Consider the following 19,304-nt stretch of genomic DNA (forward strand, 5'->3'; position numbering starts at 1 on the left):
ATTGAGTTGAATATTCGTTTTTTAACCTTGGAGGAATACTTCTGAAGACACAAAACTCAATTTTGACTCACTTAGAGGACTGAGGAGTTCCTGGTTTTTTAAAACTATCAATGGCTTTGTTGATTAGTATGCTACTCTGATTTTTAATTTTATTTCTTTTTGGTGTGACTTTTTTAACCATTCGGAAAAACTAAACAAAATGTGTTCATAGCTCTCCATGTGTAGTCTATTAAAATCTACCTAAGGTGAACCAGAGTTCAGATTTGTATGTTTGAAAGAAGTGATTTTCAATTTTTTTTTTTTGGTCTGGGACATACCAAACAAAAATAACCATCTCTTTTTCACGTTCTCCAAGCCAGCCATCTGTAAACATAAAGCTACTAGAAGATAGTTTTTAATAAGTGGCATATACATGTCCTGCCATGACTGTGACCACTTTCATTCTTACTCCTCTGTGCAAGGATTGACAAGGAAATATATATATATATATATATATGCCTTGCCACAGCTGACTTTGGGACACCAAAATGTCTGAATAAATTCATATGGTGGAGCAGTAACCTGGCAATGAAAACACACACTGATTTGTTATGAAAATCCAAAATGACTCCAGCAACATACAACTTAAGATCATAATGTGCTTTCAAAAGCATCTCTAGTTCAGATCCTAGCCCCACCATTTCTTAGCTTGTGATTCAGGGGAAGACAATTGATTTGTTTTTCTGTTTTGTCTGTAAAATGAAGAGGATAATAATATCAAACCCAAATTATTTGAGAATGATGACATCATGAATATAAAGTAGCTATTAATAGTTTAGTGCCTAGTATTTAGTGGAAATCTGTCTTGGTTTTTATTTTTTTATTCTGTCAAAACATGTTACTTTGTGTCTGATTTTTAAAGATCCATAAACCTTATATTTTAAAAAAAAATAAATTGGTGGGAATCTTTAAAACATTTTTGTGACTTTGAACAGAATTTATTATACAGCAAATAGGCATGATGTAGCAGAAAGACTACAGCATTAAATGAAGAGACCTGTATTGGTATGTAATGTGTACTTGTAAGTAGTTCTAGCAAATATTTGTTGAACTGAAATAAGCTTTGAACTTGTATCCACTGCTTAGTCCTGTTACCTTCATATCTTTCCAAATGTCAGAAGGAACACAGAACAAAACCTTCAGAGTACCTGGTACATCGTGTAGCTCCCTTAACCGCTTAAAAGCATGTTTTTAAAAAGTCACAATGACCCTTGGGTTCTAGAAACTCCTCCAAGTAGCTCTGCCATTCCCAGGACATTTACTTCATGGTGCTCAACTCCTAGTTTGAATGTGGTGAGTGATTTACAATAAAGTACTTACTGGGTAAGTTACTTTCTGTATTTGTCAGGAATGAAGAAAATAGAATCAGGGTATGATTTTAAGACTCTCTTTATCACTGTTTTTTTTTTTTTTTTTTTTTGCTTTTTTGTTTTTATAATTTCAACTTTTATTTTAGATTCAGAGAGTACATGTGCAAGCTTGTTACATGATACTGGGTGATGCTGAGGTTTGGGTGTGAATGATCTCATCTCCTAGATAGTGAGCATAGTACCCAATAGGTAGGTTTTCAGCCCTTGTCCCCCTCCCACTCTACCCTCTGTAGTAGTCCCTAGTGTCAGTTGTTCTCATCTTTCTGTCCACGTGTACCCAGTGTTTAGCTCTCACTTATAAATGAGAGTGTGCAGTATTTGGTTTTCTGTTTCTGTGTTAATTCACTTAGGATAATGGCCTCTGGCTACATCCATGTAGCTGCAAAGGACATTATTTCATTCTGGTTCATGACTATGTAGTATTCCATAGTGTTGTGTACCACATTTTCTCTATCCAGTCCACCACTGATGGGCACCTAGGTTGATTCCTATTATAGGTTGAGACCTATAACAGGTCTTTGCTATTATGAATAAATCTGTGATGAACGTACAAGTGCATGTGTCTTTTTGGTAGAACGATTTATTTTCCTTTGGATATATATCCAGTAATGGGATTGCTCAGTCGAATGGTAGTTCTGTTTTTATGTCTTCGAGAAATTGCCAAACTGGTTTCCACAGTGGCTGAACTAATTTACATTCCCACCAACAGTGTATAAGGATTCCCTTTTCTCTGGAACCTCATCAGCATCTCTTAGCTTTTGTGTTTTTAATAATAACCATTCTGGGCCGGGCATGGTAGCTCACGCCTGTAATCCCAGCACTTTGGGAGGCCAATGTGGGCAGATCACTTGAGGTCGGGAGTTCAAGACCAGCCTGGCCAAAATGGTGAAACCCCATCTCTACTGAAAAAAAAAATACAAAAATTAGCCAGATGTGGTGGCGGGTGCCTGTAATCCCAGCTACTCAGGAGGCTAAGGCAGGAGAATCGCTTGAACCCGGGAGGTGGAGGTTGCAGTGAGCCGAGATTACACTCCACTGTACTCTAGCCTGGGAGACAGTGCAAGACTCCATCTCAATAATAATAATAATAATAGCCATTCTGACTGGTGTGAGATGACATCTCATTGTAGTTTTGATTTGCATTTCTCTGATGATTAGTGATATTGAGCATTTTTTCATGTTTGTTGGCTGCTTATGTGTCTTCTTTTGAGAAGGATCTATTCATGTATGTCCTTTGCCCACTTTTATTAGGGTTATTAGTTTTTTTGCTTGTTGAGTTATTTAAGCTCCTTATAGATTCTGGATATTAGACCATTGTCAGATGCATAGTTTGTGAATATTTTCCCCCATTCTGTAGTTTGTTTACTTTGTCGATGGTTTTTTTTGCTATGCAGAGACTCTTTAGTTTAATTAGGTCTCACTTGTCAATTTTTGCCTTTGTTGAAATTGCTTTTGGGGAATAACTCATAAATTTTGCCCCAAAGCTGATGTCTAGAATCATAGCTCTATCCCCCAGGCTGGAGTGCAGTGGCACAATCTCAGCTCACTGCAACCTCCGCCTCCCAGGTTTAAGCAATTTTCCTGCCTCAGCCCCCCAAGTAGCTGGGACTACAGGTATGTACCACCGTGCTTGGCTAATTTTTGTATTTTTTAGTAGAGATGGGGTTTCAACCTGATTTTTGTACATTGATTTTGTATCCTGAAACTTTAGTAAAGTCATTTTTCAGGTCTAAGAGCCTTTTGGCAGAGTATTTTGGGTTTTCTAGGTATAGAATCATATTGTCAGCAAAGAGATAATGTGACTTCTTATTTTCCTATTTGGATGCCTTTTATTTTTTTCTCTTGCCTGATTTTACCACTGGTTTTAAACATTTGATTATAACATGCCTTTAGGATTTCTCAGTCTTAGCACTGTTGATATTTTGGACAGGATAATTCATTATTGTGAGGGCTGTCCAGTTCACTTTAGGATATTTAGCAACATTCCTGACCTCTACTTGCTGGATGCCAGTAGCACAGCCTACACCCTGCCCCAGCTATGACAAGCAAAACTGTCTCCAGATACTGCTAAATGTCGCCTATGTGCTGGGGGTGGGGAAAAATCATCCCTGTGTGAGAACCACTTGTTTATTTTTGGCACATGTTCTTTTTAATTATGATGTGCCTTGATGCAGTTTTCTTCATGTTTCTTGTCTTTGTTTGAGCTTTTTATACCTGTGCCTTTATACGTTTCTTCAAATACTTTTTCTATGATCTCCCTTCCTCTCCCTCTGAGACTCCAGTGACATATTTTCCTCACATCAACCCTGTAATGTTTATACTATTGTTACTTTCATTTTACAAATGAGGAAATTGAGGCATACAGAGAGTTAAAGAACCTGTCCCTAGACCCACAGTGAGTAAGGAGACAGTTTAGGATTTGAACCCAGGCCAACCCCAGCATCTGGGCTCCTGTCACTTGACATTACTGCTGTGGTCACATATTCAGCAGTGTTAAGCTATAACTTTAGTGCTGCTTCTTTCTCTAAGGCTGGACTACAGAAAGGCTGGTCATAAACTCTCCTGTAGATAGTGGGCAGTTCAAGCATTCTTGCAATCTGAGTTTTGCACACTGTATTGTCTACTTTATATATTATAACAAGACGGGGAGAAATACGGGAAATGACCCTGAGATCAGTTCTTTCCCATGTTCAGATTGCCGCTAGGGTGACAGGAAATGAGGCACTCAGTGAATCTCCTTTCTTGTGGGTAACAAGGGATCATTACAATCTAAATACACTAAATGGTTCCTAAGTCATCTGTGAGAGGGCACCCAGTGCCCTAAGGAAAAGCTTTGCCAGGCAGTGGCTTGGGAATAGGGAAAGTACATTAGCATATGCATTCATCTGTTACTCTGGTGGATAGCAGGGCCACAGAAAACCAGCTAGAACAGTGCAAAGGGCATCAGCCAGTTGCTGTGGGACCACCATATTTCTGAGGAGCTGTTTTCTTTCAAAGTTAATGGACTCAGGCTGGGCGCGGTGGCTCATGCGTGTAATCTCAGCACTTTGGGAGGCTGAGGTGGGTGGATCATCTGAGGTCAGGAGTTGGAGACCAGCCTGGCCTACATGGTGAAACCCCATCTCCACTAAAAAATACAAAAATTAGCCGAGCATGGTGGTACATACCTGTAGTCCCAGCTACTTGGGGGGCTGAGGCAGGAAAATTGCTTAAACCTGGGAGGCGGAGGTTGCAGTGAGCTGAGATTGTGCCACTGCATTCCAGCCTGGGGGATAGAGCGAGACTGACTCAACAACAACAACAACAAAACAAAGTTAATGGACTCACAGGTGTTCAAGAAATCGCCATCATTTTGAGGAATATGAACACTGTGCCCTAATGGATTAAAACTTAAATCCTCAAAGTAGCTTATAAACTACTATGTTGTCTAAAATAAAAGTCAAGAACTACATATAGGAAATCATCTGGGTTTTTTTCTCGACTAAAAATAAAATTAAGAAAGCTGATTTTCTAAAGAAAGCATGTTAGGCAATATAATTTCTTCCATTAGAGTTAATTCTTCTTATTTAAACTTTTCGGAAGTTTGGTTTTTCTAAATAAGAGTTTCTGGGACACATAGAATAACAATCAATCTGGCGGAAATATCTTGTGCTTACAATAAGCAGTGGCATGAATTTCTTACTTTCTCTGTATGTGATTCGGGTAATGGGCCTTCCTTGGCGAACCTACATGTTTAAACACCTTTTATCCCATTTCACTCATACAACACACATCTCTTAAACCTCTTTCTTTATTTTTTCTCCTTGGCACATATCACTATTTAACATTCCATATAATTTATTTTTTTATACTGTTTATTGTCCATTTTCCAATTTAGAATATAAGCTGCAAGACTGATTATAAATTTGTAATGATATTCACTACAGACATGTCTATATTAAGCATGGTGGCAAGGTAACAGAGCAAACATATGTTGTTTTTTTCATTTTTTTTTAAAAAAAAACTTTAGCAAACTTAAGACTCTACTTTGCTGTTGATATCCTAAATTTAGAATAGTCCTTATAGCTATTGATGTCTTCAGTCTGTAGCCAGTACCAGTGAAATGAGGAAAATGTGTATTTTAATTAATCTATTCCCAAACAAGCTTGGTTTCTTATGATAATTCAGAATTCATATATTTGTATCCCCTCTTTACTCCTAACTCATACATTCTATTGCTTTAAACCCTAGCTCTCTGATCAGCTTTGATGGATTAACTTGAATTTTCAGCATGAGCCGTAGCATCCATATTAAATAGAATGTTAAGTATTTACTAGATAACTACTCATTAATAAAATGAATTCAGATTCATTCTAGGCAAGATGAAGAGACTGTTAACAATTATTATTAAATAATTTCCAAGGACTGCTGATCCTTAAGGTAGGTTAATAAGAATTGAGTGGGAGGCCGGGCGCGGTGGCTCAAGCCTGTAATCCCAGCACTTTGGGAGGCCGATACGGGCGGATCACGAGGTCAGGAGATCAAGACCATCCTGGCTAATACGGTGAAACCCTGTCTCTACTTAAAAATACAAAAAACTAGCCGGGCGACAAGGTGGGCGCCTGTAGTCCCAGCTACTCGGGAGGCTGAGGCAGGAGAATGGCGTAAACCCGGGAGGCGGAGCTTGCAGTGAGCTGAGATCCGGCCACTGCACTCCAGCCTGGGTGGCAGAGCAAGACTCCGTCTCAAAAAAAAAAAAAAAAAAAAAAAAAAATTGAGTGGGAATAAACAAGCATGATTATTAGTAACTTCTCTGCACTAACCAACTGGAACATTAGCTGATGGTCTTGAATTTTCTACGCAGAAGTCAGAGATTTTTCTGTATAACTAGATATGGAGAAGGGTAATCAGAATTTCTTTGGAATGCTAAATATTATTTATTGACTTGGATCATTCTTACTAATGCTAAGATTCACTAGGTAATGGTAATATAACTTAGAATTTGGCCCTTGGCCATTGACAATTATGAAATATCTTTGTGTGTTCTTTGTCTTCATATACATTCGATCTAAAGTTATTAACCCTGTGGGCTAATAACATGAAAACAATTCTAGATAGCTTGATGGGGAGGCAATAATAAAACATTTATAATTGGGCACAGTGGCTCATGCTTGTAATCCCAGCACTTTGGGAGGCCGAGGTGGGAAGGTCACTTGAGGTCAGGAATTGGAGACCAGCCTGGCCAACGTGGTGAAACCTTGTCTCTACTAAAAATACAAACATTACCTGGGTATGGTGGTGAGTGCCTGTAATCCCAGCTATTTGGGAGCTGAGGAACAAGAATCACTTGAACCTGGGAGGCTGAGGTTAGTGATCCGGCAGTGAGCTGAGATCACGACACTGCACCCCAGCCTGGGCAACAAAGCAAGAGTCCGTCTCAAAAAAAAAAAAAAAAAAATATATATATATATATATACACACACATATATACATACACATATATGTATACAGTAGTTTATCATTAAGCAACTTCCTTACTGTTTACTTTACTATTAATCTTTGAAAACCTACCAGAAAAATCAAAGCAAAAATGTTTGGTACCCAGGGCTTTAAAGTTTGGAGGCAGACCTAATGAAAATCTGGCATAATTCATTGTATTCTCATTTGGATTATCTCTTTAGATTTCAGAGAGTCAGTGGAGAAATTGAATTAAGTGTTTTCACAATAGCCAGATTTGATTTACTGAAAATTAAGCCACATCCTCATTATGATGCATCTTTCTAACAAATATACAAGCCTTTTGAGATACTACAAAGCATTCAAGTGAGGTTGTATATTATCTTATTTCTCTTGCCATACTGAAGTCAAGAGCAGATCACAAAGTGTATGTGACTTGGAAAGTGTGGTGTTGATCAGTGCCATTCTATCTAATGAAAATGTTGTAAAAGTTTTAGATGGAAAATAAGTTTTTCAGGTCAAGTGATATATTGAAAAATATGGGCAAGGCCTAACAGCTGAGATGTATCAACAGGTATAAAGCAGTTATAAATCCTTCTTACTGGGACAACAGAGTTGGGGAAGTTACATAGAAAATTTGGTTTAGCTATTATCTTCATAATTTCTATGTCTGGAAATTATCTGCCATTGCTAAATTGATGTTATGAAGAATAAGAAGGTGAAAGGCTAATATTTTTCAGTATTATTTTAGCCTATGGAGGTGCTTAGAATTTCTGAAATGCTCATTTGCATGTTGTAAGGCCAAAAGTATCACAGTGTGTTATTTACCAATAACTTCCTTCTCTGGCATAACCTGTTTTTGTGGTTAATTCATTGGTGTTATAATAATGCAGCTTCTGTCAAAACATTAAAATAATGCTTTGAAATATATCATTTATAGATGATGTTGAATTCATTCAAGCAAGAAAGAAGTGGCAATTGTGTTTAATTTCTCATATCTGCTTGTGACTATACTAGAATATTTAAATATTTTTTAATCTGAAAAAGGAAATTTATCCCTTGGGAATAATTGCCTGTGATTTGTTCAAGGCTAAGCAGAGAACAGAGAGGGCAAAGAAGCAAATTGTGGCTTATAACAAAAATAAGATCTAAATGTATTTTGACTGTATCTTGAGGGAGATTTTATAATTTTTTACCCTTGAGGTTCTCCTTATTAACCTTTCATACTTGTGTTTTATTTGAATCAGTCCAGCCTCATTGTTTTGAAAATAATATTCTCATAATGTAATAAAATTCTAATATTCATTTAAAATGTTATGGAAATATGGTTAGGGCCACGTGATCTCTGGAGCCCTACCTTTTAATACAAATAGTCAAGATGGGGCTATGCTCTAAAAAGAAAGGAGTATGGAACGAGGTAGTCAGGAGTATGCTATATGGGCTGATACTGCCACCAGAATTATGTCACATAAATTTTGTCCTCTCTTGAATAGCATATGTCGCCCTGTAAAGCTTTCTGTGGCTTTTCCATGGAATCAATTCCTTGTGGTATCTGAGGATCAGATGGGAGATACAGAAGAGAGGAGGTTTGCCCTTAGTTCTCCTTCTATGCTCCTTAGGCTTTCAGACAGGAAAGCCTAATCGGAAAGCAGGGAGTAAATCCGAAGGCTTCCTTCTTTCTTTCTTTTTTTTTTGATAGAGTCTTGTTCTGTCACCCAGGCTGGAGTGCAATGGCACTATCTCAGCTCACTGCACGCTCCGCCTCCCGGGTTCAAGCCATTCTCCTGCCTCAGCCTCCCGAGTAGCTGGGACTACAGGCACACGTCACCACGCCCAGCTAATTTTTGTACTTTTAGTAGAGATGGGGTTTCACCATGTTGGCCAGGCTGGTCTTGAACTCCTGACCTCAGGTGATCCGCCCACCTCGGCCTCCCAAAGTGCTGGGATTACAGGTGTGAGCCACCGTGCCCGGCCCAGGCTTCCTTCTTTCTCAGGCCTCATTTATCAGTGGGAGAAAGTAGATGGTAGTAAAACTTCAAAACAGGCTGAATCCTCTGCCTTCTAGAAACTGACCTAACATGTAAACGTATTCCTTCTCCTCATCTGATTTGTACAATCAAAATTATCCTTCTCCTAGGATATCTCAACTAGGATTTTATTTTTTGTCATAATTTAAAAGCAGTGTTCACATTAAATCATGAATGAATGATGGTGTCCCATAACAGCTACCTGAAATATTTACATGAAAGTCCTTGTTAATTCAAAAGAATCTCTAAGTAAGAAGAAAACTTAGGCAGTGGATAGGACATCACTAAATAGTATCTTGAAGTGGGAACTATGTCATATGGCTTTGTATTTCCAGAGTACCTGATATTGTGTTTAGCTAGTAGTAATTCTAAAAATATTTGAATGAAAGCATATTTAAGATGTGGCTTCTCTGAGTTCCTTCTAGGTAGAAAGGAGACCCATGCACCCATCTATCACTATACCATTGATTACAGTGTCAAGTGGACCTCAGTGGGCCTTTCTGCTGTAGTCTCCCCTTCATTACCCTAGAGCAAACTGTGGAGACTTGCCCTCATCCCAGTTCCTTAGAACTCTTCTCACTTATCGTATCTTCCTCAGCCTCTGCTCTGTCCTGTTTCTCTTCTACTGATGGTTGGGATGGCTCTGAAGAAATTTAGCCTTCAATAATTGATGATGTTTAAAGATGATGTTTGCTTCTGGTCTGTGAGCCCCCCTTTTTCACATTGTCTGCCTCTTAGAAGCGAGACTGGAATCAAATGTATTCATCCATCTGTATAGCTGGACCTTTCATTTAACCCTCAGCTTAACAGTGTTTGATTATGCTTACGTCTTATCATGGTGTTGCTTACCTGTTCCTGGAACAACTTATAAAGATGCTTATTTGGGCTGGGCATGGTAGCTCACGCCTGTAATGCCAGCACTTTGGGAGGCCGAGGTGGGTGGATCACGAGGTCAGGAGTTCAAGACCAGCCTGGCCAACATGGTGAAACACCGTCTCTACTAAATATACAAAAATTAGCCGGGCACAGTGGCATATGCCTGTAATCCCAGCTACTCAGGAGGCTGAGGCAGGAGAATTCCTTGAACCCAGGAGGTGGAAGTAGCAGTGAGCCGAGATGGCACTGCTGCGCTCCAACCTGGGCAACAGAGTGAGACTCCATCTCAAAAAATAAAAAAACAAACCCTTATTTGTTTTGTTGGGAAATTTAAAGGGTACACAAAGGGAATCAAGGCAGGAAATAGTGGTTGTCATTGAATGGTTTGCCTGATTACTGGCTATTTTGGAGAAGATATTGATAAATCACATTGTCTGGCATTCCATATATATTTGTTGGCTAAATAAATATCTGAGAATTTTTCTGGCCAGGCACAGTGGCTCACTCCTTTAATCCCAGCACTTTGAGAGTCCAAAGCAGGTAGATCACTTGAACCCAAGAGATCGAGACCAGGCTTGGCAACATAGTAAAACTCTGTCTCTTTTAAAAATACAAAACTTAGGCCAGGCACAATGGCTCACACCTGTAATCCCACAGCACTTTGGGAGGCCAGGGTGGGTGGATCACCTGAGGTCAAGAGTTTGAGGCCAGCCTGGCTAACATGGTGAAACCCAGTCTCTACAAAAAATACAAAATTTAGCTGGATGGTCAGGCATGGTGGCCCACGTCTGTAATCCCAGCACTTTGGGAGGCCAAGGCAGGCTGATCACTTGAGGTCAGGAGTTCAAGACCAGCCTGGCCAACATAATGAAACCCTGTCTCTACTAAACATACAAACATTAGCCGATTGTGGTGGTGCATGCCTGTAATCCCAGCTACTCTGGAGGCTGAGGCAGGAGAATCACTTGAACCCGGGAGGCAGAGGTTGCAGTGAGCCAAGATCGTGCCATCGCACTCCAGCCTTGGTGTCAGAACGAGACTCTGTCTTGAAAAACAAAAAGAAAAAAAAAGGAATTAGCCAGGCGTGGTGGCACGTGCCTGTATAATCCCAGCTGCTCAGGAGGCTGAGGCAGAAGAATTGCTTGAACCCTGGAGGCAGCAGTTGCAGTGAACCGAGATCGTGCCACTGCACTCCAGCCTAGGTGACAGAGCAAAACTCCAACTCAAAAAATAATAATAATAAATAAATAAATAAGCCTGCTGTGGTAGCATGTGCCTGTGGTTCCAGCTAATTGTGAGGCTGAGGTGGGAGGATCGCTTGAGCCCAGGAGACAGAGGTTGCAGTGAGCTGAGATCACACCACTGCACTGTAACCTGGGTGACAGAGCAGGACCTTGTCTAAAAAAAAAAAAAAAAATTCCAAATGATGACTTAGTGTGAATACCATAATTTACCATAATTTTATGTTGCTCCAGGCATTCTCAGCATCCTGCTTAGTATTTTTAAATGTCTTAAGGGACTAGTTATTCTCTATGTATGTATATGTGATAAAAGCTAGAAAATTAGACTATCTAAATTTTTCTGTTTGAACACTGAATTGAAAAACAGTTTTTTGGGTGAATGCCAAACTTACTCACATGTTAAGAGTGTCCTTCAAATTAGCATAGGTTAAGTAACAAAAATCTAATTTCTTTATCACAGTAGCTAGTTGTCTTTTTTTTTTTTTTTTTGAGACCGTTTCACTCTTGTTGCCCAGGCTGGAGTACAATGGTGCAATAACCTCCGCCTCCCAGGTTCAAGTGATTCTCCTGCCTCAGCTTCCAAGTAGCTGAAATTACAGGTGCCTGCCACCACGCTCAGCTAATTTTTGTACTTTTAGTAGAGACCGGGTTTCAGCATGTTGGCTATGCTAGTCTCGAACTCCTGTCTTCAGGTGATCCACCTGCCTTGTGCTCTCAAAGTCCTGGGATTATAGGCATGAACCACTGCACCCAGCCTAAAGTAGCTAGTTCTAAGCATCTATGCAATAAATTGCATGTTGGCATAAGCCGTCACTTTGGCTGTTATTGAGCACATGGTATGGAATAAAAAACCACATAAAATGAAATGAAATTCAAGCAGATGATTTTTTTTTTTTTTAAGATCTCTGAAGTTAGGGATGGGGTCTATTATGCAGACATATGTAATTTGGGCATAAAATAGTAACATGAATTTGAAGAAAATATATTCCTAAAGTAGAAAAGCACTGGCTTGCCTTCTAGAATCTCTCACCCAGGAACTCTTGGGAAATCCAAGCTTTTTGACATTGCTGGTATTGAATAATCTTTCTGTAACACAATTGTCAAATAACAGTGTAAGGAAAACCAGTTTAAATAAAAGACTATTTCTGGCAGTTCTCTGAAAGTCACCTGATAATTGAGGCTGAGATAAAGCTCAAAGATAGGCTATATACTGTGAACTAGAAACATCAGCTATTTCTTTTCTTTAGATGTGAAATTAAACATGGTTTTTTTATTTATTTATTTTTTTTTTTATTTTTTATTTTTTTTTTTTTGAAGTGTATATTTATTTATTTATTTTTTTTTTCTTTTTTTTTTTTTTTTTTTTTTTTTTATTATACTTTAAGTTCTAGGGTACATGTGCATAACGTGCAGGTTTGTTACATATGTATACTTATGCCATGTTGGTGTGCTGCACCCATCAACTCGTCAGCACCCATCAATTCATCATTTATATCATGTATAACTCCCCAATGCAATCCCTCCCTCCTCCCCCCTCCCCCCTCCCCATGATAGGCCCCAGTGTGTGATGTTCCCCTTCCCGAGTCCAAGTGATCTCATTGTTCAGTTCCCACCTATGAGTGAGAACATGCGGTGTTTGGTTTTCTGTTCTTGTGATAGTTTGCTAAGAATGATGGTTTCCAGCTGCATCCATGTCCCTACAAAGGACGCAAACTCATCCTTTTTTATGGCTGCATAGTATTCCATGGTGTATATGTGCCACATTTTCTTAATCCAGTCTGTCACAGATGGACATTTGGGTTGATTCCAAGTCTTTGCTATTGTGAATAGTGCCGCAATAAACATACGTGTACATGTGTCTTTGTAGTAGACTAATTTATAATCCTTTGGGTATATACCCAGTAGTGGGATGGCTGGGTCATATGGTACATCTAGTTCTAGATCCTTGAGGAATTGCCATACTGTTTTCCATAATGGTTGAACTAGTTTACAATCCCACCAACAGTGTAAAAGTGTTCCTATTTCTCCACATCCTCTCCAACACCTGTTGTTTCCTGACTTCTTAATGATTGCCATTCTAACTGGTGTGAGATGGTATCTCATTGTGGTTTTGATTTGCATTTCTCTGATGGCCAGTGATGATGAGCATTTTTTCATGTGTCTGTTGGCTGTATGAATATCTTCTTTTGAGAAATGTCTGTTCATATCCTTTCCCCACTTTTTGATGGGGTTGTTTGTTTTTTTCTCGTATATTTGTTTGAGTTCTTTGTAGATTCTGGATATTAGCCCTTTGTCAGATGAGTAGGTTGCAAAAATTTTCTCCCATTCTGTAGGTTGCCTGTTCACTCTGATGGTAGTTTCTTTTGCTGTGCAAAAGCTCTTTAGTTTAATTAGATCCCATTTGTCAATTATGGCTTTTGCTGCCGTTGCTTTTGGTGTTTTAGACATGAAGTCCTTGCCCATGCCTATGTCCTGAATGGTACTACCTAGATTTTCTTCTAGGGTTTTTATGGTATTAGGTCTAACATTTAAGTCTCTAATCCATCTTGAATTAATCTTCGTATAAGGGGTAAGGAAAGGATCCAGTTTCAGCTTTCTACTTATGGCTAGCCAATTTTCCCAGCACCATTTATTAAATAGGGAATCCTTTCCCCATTTCTTGTTTCTCTCAGGTTTGTCAAAGATCAGATGGCTGTAGATGTGCGGTATTATTTCTGAGGACTCTGTTCTGTTCCATTGGTCTATATCTCTGTTTTGGTACCAGTACCATGCTGTTTTGGTTACTGTAGCCTTGTAGTATAGTTTGAAGTCAGGTAGCGTGACGCCTCCAGCTTTGTCCTTTTGACTTAGGATTGTCTTGGCAATGCGGGCTCTTTTTTGGTTCCATATGAACTTTAAAGCCGTTTTTTTCCAATTCCGTGAAGAAAGTCATTGGTAGCTTGATGGGGATGGCATTGAATCTATAAATAACCTTGGGGAGTATGGCCATTTTCACGATATTGATTCTTCCTATCCATGAGCATGGTATGTTCTTCCATTTGTTTGTGTCCTCTTTGATTTCACTGAGCAGTGGTTTGTAGTTCTCCTTGAAGAGGTCCTTTACATCCCTTGTAAGCTGGATTCCTAGGTATTTTATTCTCTTTGAAGCAATTGTGAATGGAAGTTCATTCCTGATTTGGCTCTCTGCTTGTCTGTTGCTGGTGTATAAGAATGCTTGTGATTTTTGCACATTAATTTTGTATCCTGAGACTTTGCTGAAGTTGCTTATCAGCTTAAGGAGATTTTGGGCTGAGACGATGGGGTTTTCTAAATATACAATCATGTCATCTGCAAACAGGGACAATTTGACTTCTTCTTTTCCTAACTGGATACCCTTGATTTCTTTCTCTTGCCTGAAGTGTAGTTTTTGGAAAAAATGTAAATGAAAGAAAAACAGTTGTTGGAAGGAATAAATGCCTGTACAGCTGGAGCCTTGCTGGAGGAATTCAAGAAGTCTCACAATCTTCTTATGAAAGTTTAAAACCCTTTTGTTGTTGTTGTTCTTTTTTTTATTATTTTATTTTTGGGTTCTTAGCATGTAGTATTTCATATTATTTAGGAAAACCTGCCGATTGCCATTAAATAAACAGATCACACTGATAATGAATAAAGGGCTCTTCTTAGCCATTGCAGAGATAATATGTAATGATAATAAACTCATAGTAACCATCCCGTGTAATTTCATTGTCTTAGGATTTTCAAACACCAGCCAAGACTGAGTTCAATATGAATTTTAAGTCTGTTTGGAGAGTATACATTCCTAAGTGTTTTTTCTTTATGTTCAGAATTTACTCAAGTAGAAACATGGGTCGCCTGACTAGATTGTCTGTGGAAGTCTGCCACAAACGGCAGTTTAACTGCCTCCCTCCTATTTTAGTGGAGCCTGGCTACCCTTTTACTATGGACCAGAAGATCCCAGGGCATGGGCTTGTCTAAGAGCTATGCGAAGTGCCAGCATTCTGGCTCTATCTTATGTCTTAGGCAACTTTACCCCCAGGTTGGCCCTAAGGTTAAATTGTCCTAGAGTTGTGCACATTCCCCAAAACTGTATGAGGTAAAGTCTTTCCTAAGCTTAGACCACTCCCAGAGGTCTAAAGAACTCCAAGAAACTGAAGTAAAGATTAGGGTTGATTACCTCTTTGAAGAGGCAGTTTTCCTCCTCTCATGTCACTACCAAATTCATAGTGTTCCCAAAACCATTTGTATGCCAGGATTAACTATTAGAATTGACCCTTAAATTTAATTGACTATGTAGTATTGGTGAGAGCATAAATTATTTGCAAAACCTTTTCAGAGTCTTGACAGTGTTTACCAGACACTTTCAAATTTTGGTCCAGCAATTCCTTTTCTACATGTTTAAGCTAATAAAATAATCACATGTATAATGATGCTGATGGTCAAAAAATAAACTAGAAAGAACTCAGGCCAGGCATGGTGACTCACACCTGTAATCCTAGCACTTCAGGAGACCAAGGCACGCAGAACGCTTGAACTCAGTAGTTCAAGACCAGCCTGGGCAACACGGCGAAACCTTGTTTCTACAAAAAAATACACAAATTAGTCGGGCGTGGTGGTGGGCACCTGTAGCCCTAGCTACTCAGGAGGCTGAGGTGGGAGAATCACCTGAGCCCAGGAGGTCAAGGCTTTAATAAGCTGTGATTGTGCCACTGCACTCCAGCCTGGTGACAGAGTGATACCTTGTCTCAATAAAATTATAATAACATAAAGTAAAATAATTTTTTTTTTTTTTTTTTTTTTTTTTTTTGAGGCGGAGTCTCGCTCTGTCGCCCGGACTGGAGTGCAGTGGCCAGATCTCAGCTCACTGCAAGCTCCGCCTCCCGGGTTTACGCCATTCTCCTGCCTCAGCCTCCCGAGTAGCTGGGACTACAGGCGCCCGCCACCTCGCCCGGCTAGTTTTTGTATTTTTAGTAGAGACGGGGTTTCACCGTGTTAGCCAGGATGGTCTCGATCTCCTGACCTCGTGATCCGCCCGTCTCGGCCTCCCAAAGTGCTGGGATTACAGGCTTGAGCCACCGCGCCCGGCCTCTAGTAAAATAATTTTTAAAAATACACACATAAAACTAAACTAGAAAGAACTCAAATATCAAACAATGGCTAAACCAGTTATAATAAATCTATACAATGACATTTTATATAGTTCTTAATGTATGTACTGCAGAGATTTATTAGCATAGAAAAACATTCATAATATATTGATGACTCAAAACATACCTATTATTCTGTTTTGGAAAGTGGAGGAAAAGTGTGTGTGTGTGTGTGTGTGTGTGTGTGTGTGTGTGTATACACATGTACATGCATACATATACATCTTATTATTTTTTGAAATGGAGTTTTGCTAATTACTGCTATTTCACAATACTAGTTAAGGATGTTTGGGGTTGGGGTAAGCAGGCTGGAGTGCAATGGCACAATTTTGGCTCACTGCAACCTCTGCCTCCTGGGTTCAAATGATTCTCCTGCCTCAGCCTCCCAAGTAGCTGGGATTACAGGCATGCACCCCCATGCTTGGCTAATTTTTGTATTTTTAGTAGAGATGGGGCTTCACCATGTTGGCCAGACTGGTCTCAAACTCCTGACCTCAAGTGATATGCCCTCCTCAGCCTCCCAAAGTGTTGGGATTACAGGCATGAGCTACCACGCCTGGCCCATATACATTTTATTTCATTTTATTTTGTTCTATTTTATTTTATTTTATTTATTTTGAGACAGAGTCTTGCCCTGTCACCCAGGCTGGAGTGCAGTGGTGTGATCTGCTCTCTGTAGCCTCCGCCTCCCGGCCTCAGCCTCCTGACTAGGTGGGATTACAAGGATACGCCACCACACCCAGCTAATTTTTGTATTTTTATTAGAGACAGGGTTTCACCATGGTGGTCAGGCTGGTCTCAAACTCCTGACCTCAGGTGATCCATCCGCCTTAGCCTCCCAAAGTGCTGGGATTACAGGCGTGAGCCACGGTGCCCAGCCCATGTACATTTTAAAAATAATCTTAATAATTGTATTTCGAATCTGTCAGCAAAATTGTCAATTCTTCCATGAAGTAATCCCCACAATTTTTCACTACACTCACTACTACTACCATGTCCAAGACATTCTCATATCTCTCTTGAATTATTTCAGTACCCTCCTGATTGGTTACCACTTTTTCCCCCTTGCTTTTCTAGTCTACTTGCAATACAGCACCTAGAATGATCTTGTTAAATTTAAATAAGATTATTCCACTGCCCAAAAATCCCCTAAAGACCTCCAGTCTGTCTCAGAGTAAAGCCGAAGTCTTTATTTACAGTGGACTACAAGGACCTGTCTGCTAGTCTTACCACCATTCCTTTTAAGAAAAATCATATACTGGCGGGCACTGGAATTTACTATGCTGTTTTTCTTTTTTCACTTAAGCACAGTGAAAAGAATAACTACTCTAATTACTGCTCATTCACAATACTAGTTAAGGATGTTTGGGGGTGGGGTAAGCATAGTTTATTAAGCTTCTCTAATGGTTTTTTAAACTTTATCTTTTTTTAACGCCTCATAAAGTTAATTATTTTTTAGTGTTTGCAAAGCCTATCTTTTAGTCATGCCTGTGTTTATGGTACTGTAGAATTCCAAAAGTTCATTTTACTAGTATCTCAGTATGCAGAAATTTAAAAAAAGAAAGGAAAGAATGTTGGATTCTTATAATGAAGAAACATAGCGATTTAGAGTTACACTTGAATGTATGTATGTACCTAGAGTACCTCCATGGGCCAAATACTTTGGATGTCTAATCTGTTATATAGGACCAGATTAGTTACATTAACTCTCGAACTCCTGGCCTCAAGTGATCCACCTGTGTCAACCTCCCAAAGTGCTGAAATTACAGGTGTGAGTGACCACACCTGACTCAAATTACATTAACTCTCTAAGGCCCCTAGACAATTACATAATTAATGTTAGTCTTTCTGTGCTCACTTGTCTGTCACAGAGTTGCTTTTAAGCTGGGTGAGTATGAATCCATGCCAGAGAGGATTTTGAGTACCTCCTTTTAAGAAAAACAATGGCCCCAAATCCAGATATATGAAGCAGGTAAATTAAAAGGTAATTATTTTTCCACAGAAGGAGTCACTGCAATGTTTTCTTAAATAGTTTCTTTTCAACTCTAGGCTATGTGTAAAGTAATATTTAACTGTGTTTGATTCTAATGAAAAGAAATTGGTTTACAGACTTAGGAGAATAACAAATTATCTGTTGGGGCTTATTGCACAAGAGGTGAATCATCCAACTTGTCTCAGCACCCAGAGATGGAACTGTTTAAGGCATTGAGCATTGTTTTGTCTTGACCACACTGGTCTCACAGACAGGGTCATCAGTCTTCTTGTTCTATGGTAAACGGACCAGGAAATCCTGTGGCCTTTTATGGGACTGTCCTGGTTCATAATTCTGTTTGGTGCTTGGCTCCTTAGGGTTTCCAGTGGTGGAACGTCAGTGAAAAACACAGGCTTCCTTTGGGCTCTTCCCACTAATAGGAGGAAGCCCTCAGATCTCGACCAAGACAAATTGAGGGGAAAAAACGGGTCCTTGGTGAAATGTCAAAGGAGATTAAACTCGCTGCCTCCTAGGCAATTCTTCATCCAACAAAATTACTTTTTCCCCTTTGTTGTGCAAAGGGCACATGGACACACATACCATTGGTACTATGCAGTGTAAACACAATCTAAAATAAGGTCTAGAGGGGAACTCACAGGCAGAAAAGCAGCAAAATTGTCCAACCCCCATCCTCTTGCCATTGAGCAGAAAAGTGTGCTTAGTTGGGTCAGACAAGCTAGAATGCATCCTGGAAAGGACCCCCATAACTCTAATTACAAGGACAGGAGGCAGGAAACATCCAGGAGTCTATGGAACAATGGGAACTTTGTGGGTGACAATGTGGTCTTGTTAGAAAGGGGAACCCTCCAAAGCTCCACCGGTGGTATCAGCCTCTTCTTCCATTGAGCTAATTCACATCTACAGCGCAAACTTTTTTGCTGAGGTACCAAAGATACATCTGTATTTCTCTCTTCTCACTGTTCCTTCCTAATATTTTTCCTAGCATTATGCCCTACTTGACATCAAAATAATGTGTCTAAAGGGAAAGTTTTGGAATAAAACTGATTTGTTTTTCTCTTGGTTCTTTCACCTACATCTTGTTCAGCAAGTAATATATGCATACATACATATACATACATACACATACATGTATATATGTAGAGCAGCTGCAGTCTAATGGAGGGGAGGAGGCATAAAAA

The 19,304-nt window shown here is 39.5% G+C and overlaps 1 protein-coding gene across 4 annotated transcripts in view; it reads left to right on the plus strand.

Annotated features, from left to right (window-relative positions):
- MICU1 (mitochondrial calcium uptake 1) overlaps positions 1–19,304 on the plus strand; it is a 265,058-nt gene that overhangs the window by 122,737 nt on the left and 123,017 nt on the right. The window lies entirely within an intron of this gene.

The sequence above is a fragment of the Rhinopithecus roxellana genome, chromosome 11 (genome assembly GCF_007565055.1).
Source record: "Rhinopithecus roxellana isolate Shanxi Qingling chromosome 11, ASM756505v1, whole genome shotgun sequence".
Taxonomy (NCBI): Eukaryota; Metazoa; Chordata; class Mammalia; order Primates; family Cercopithecidae; genus Rhinopithecus; species Rhinopithecus roxellana.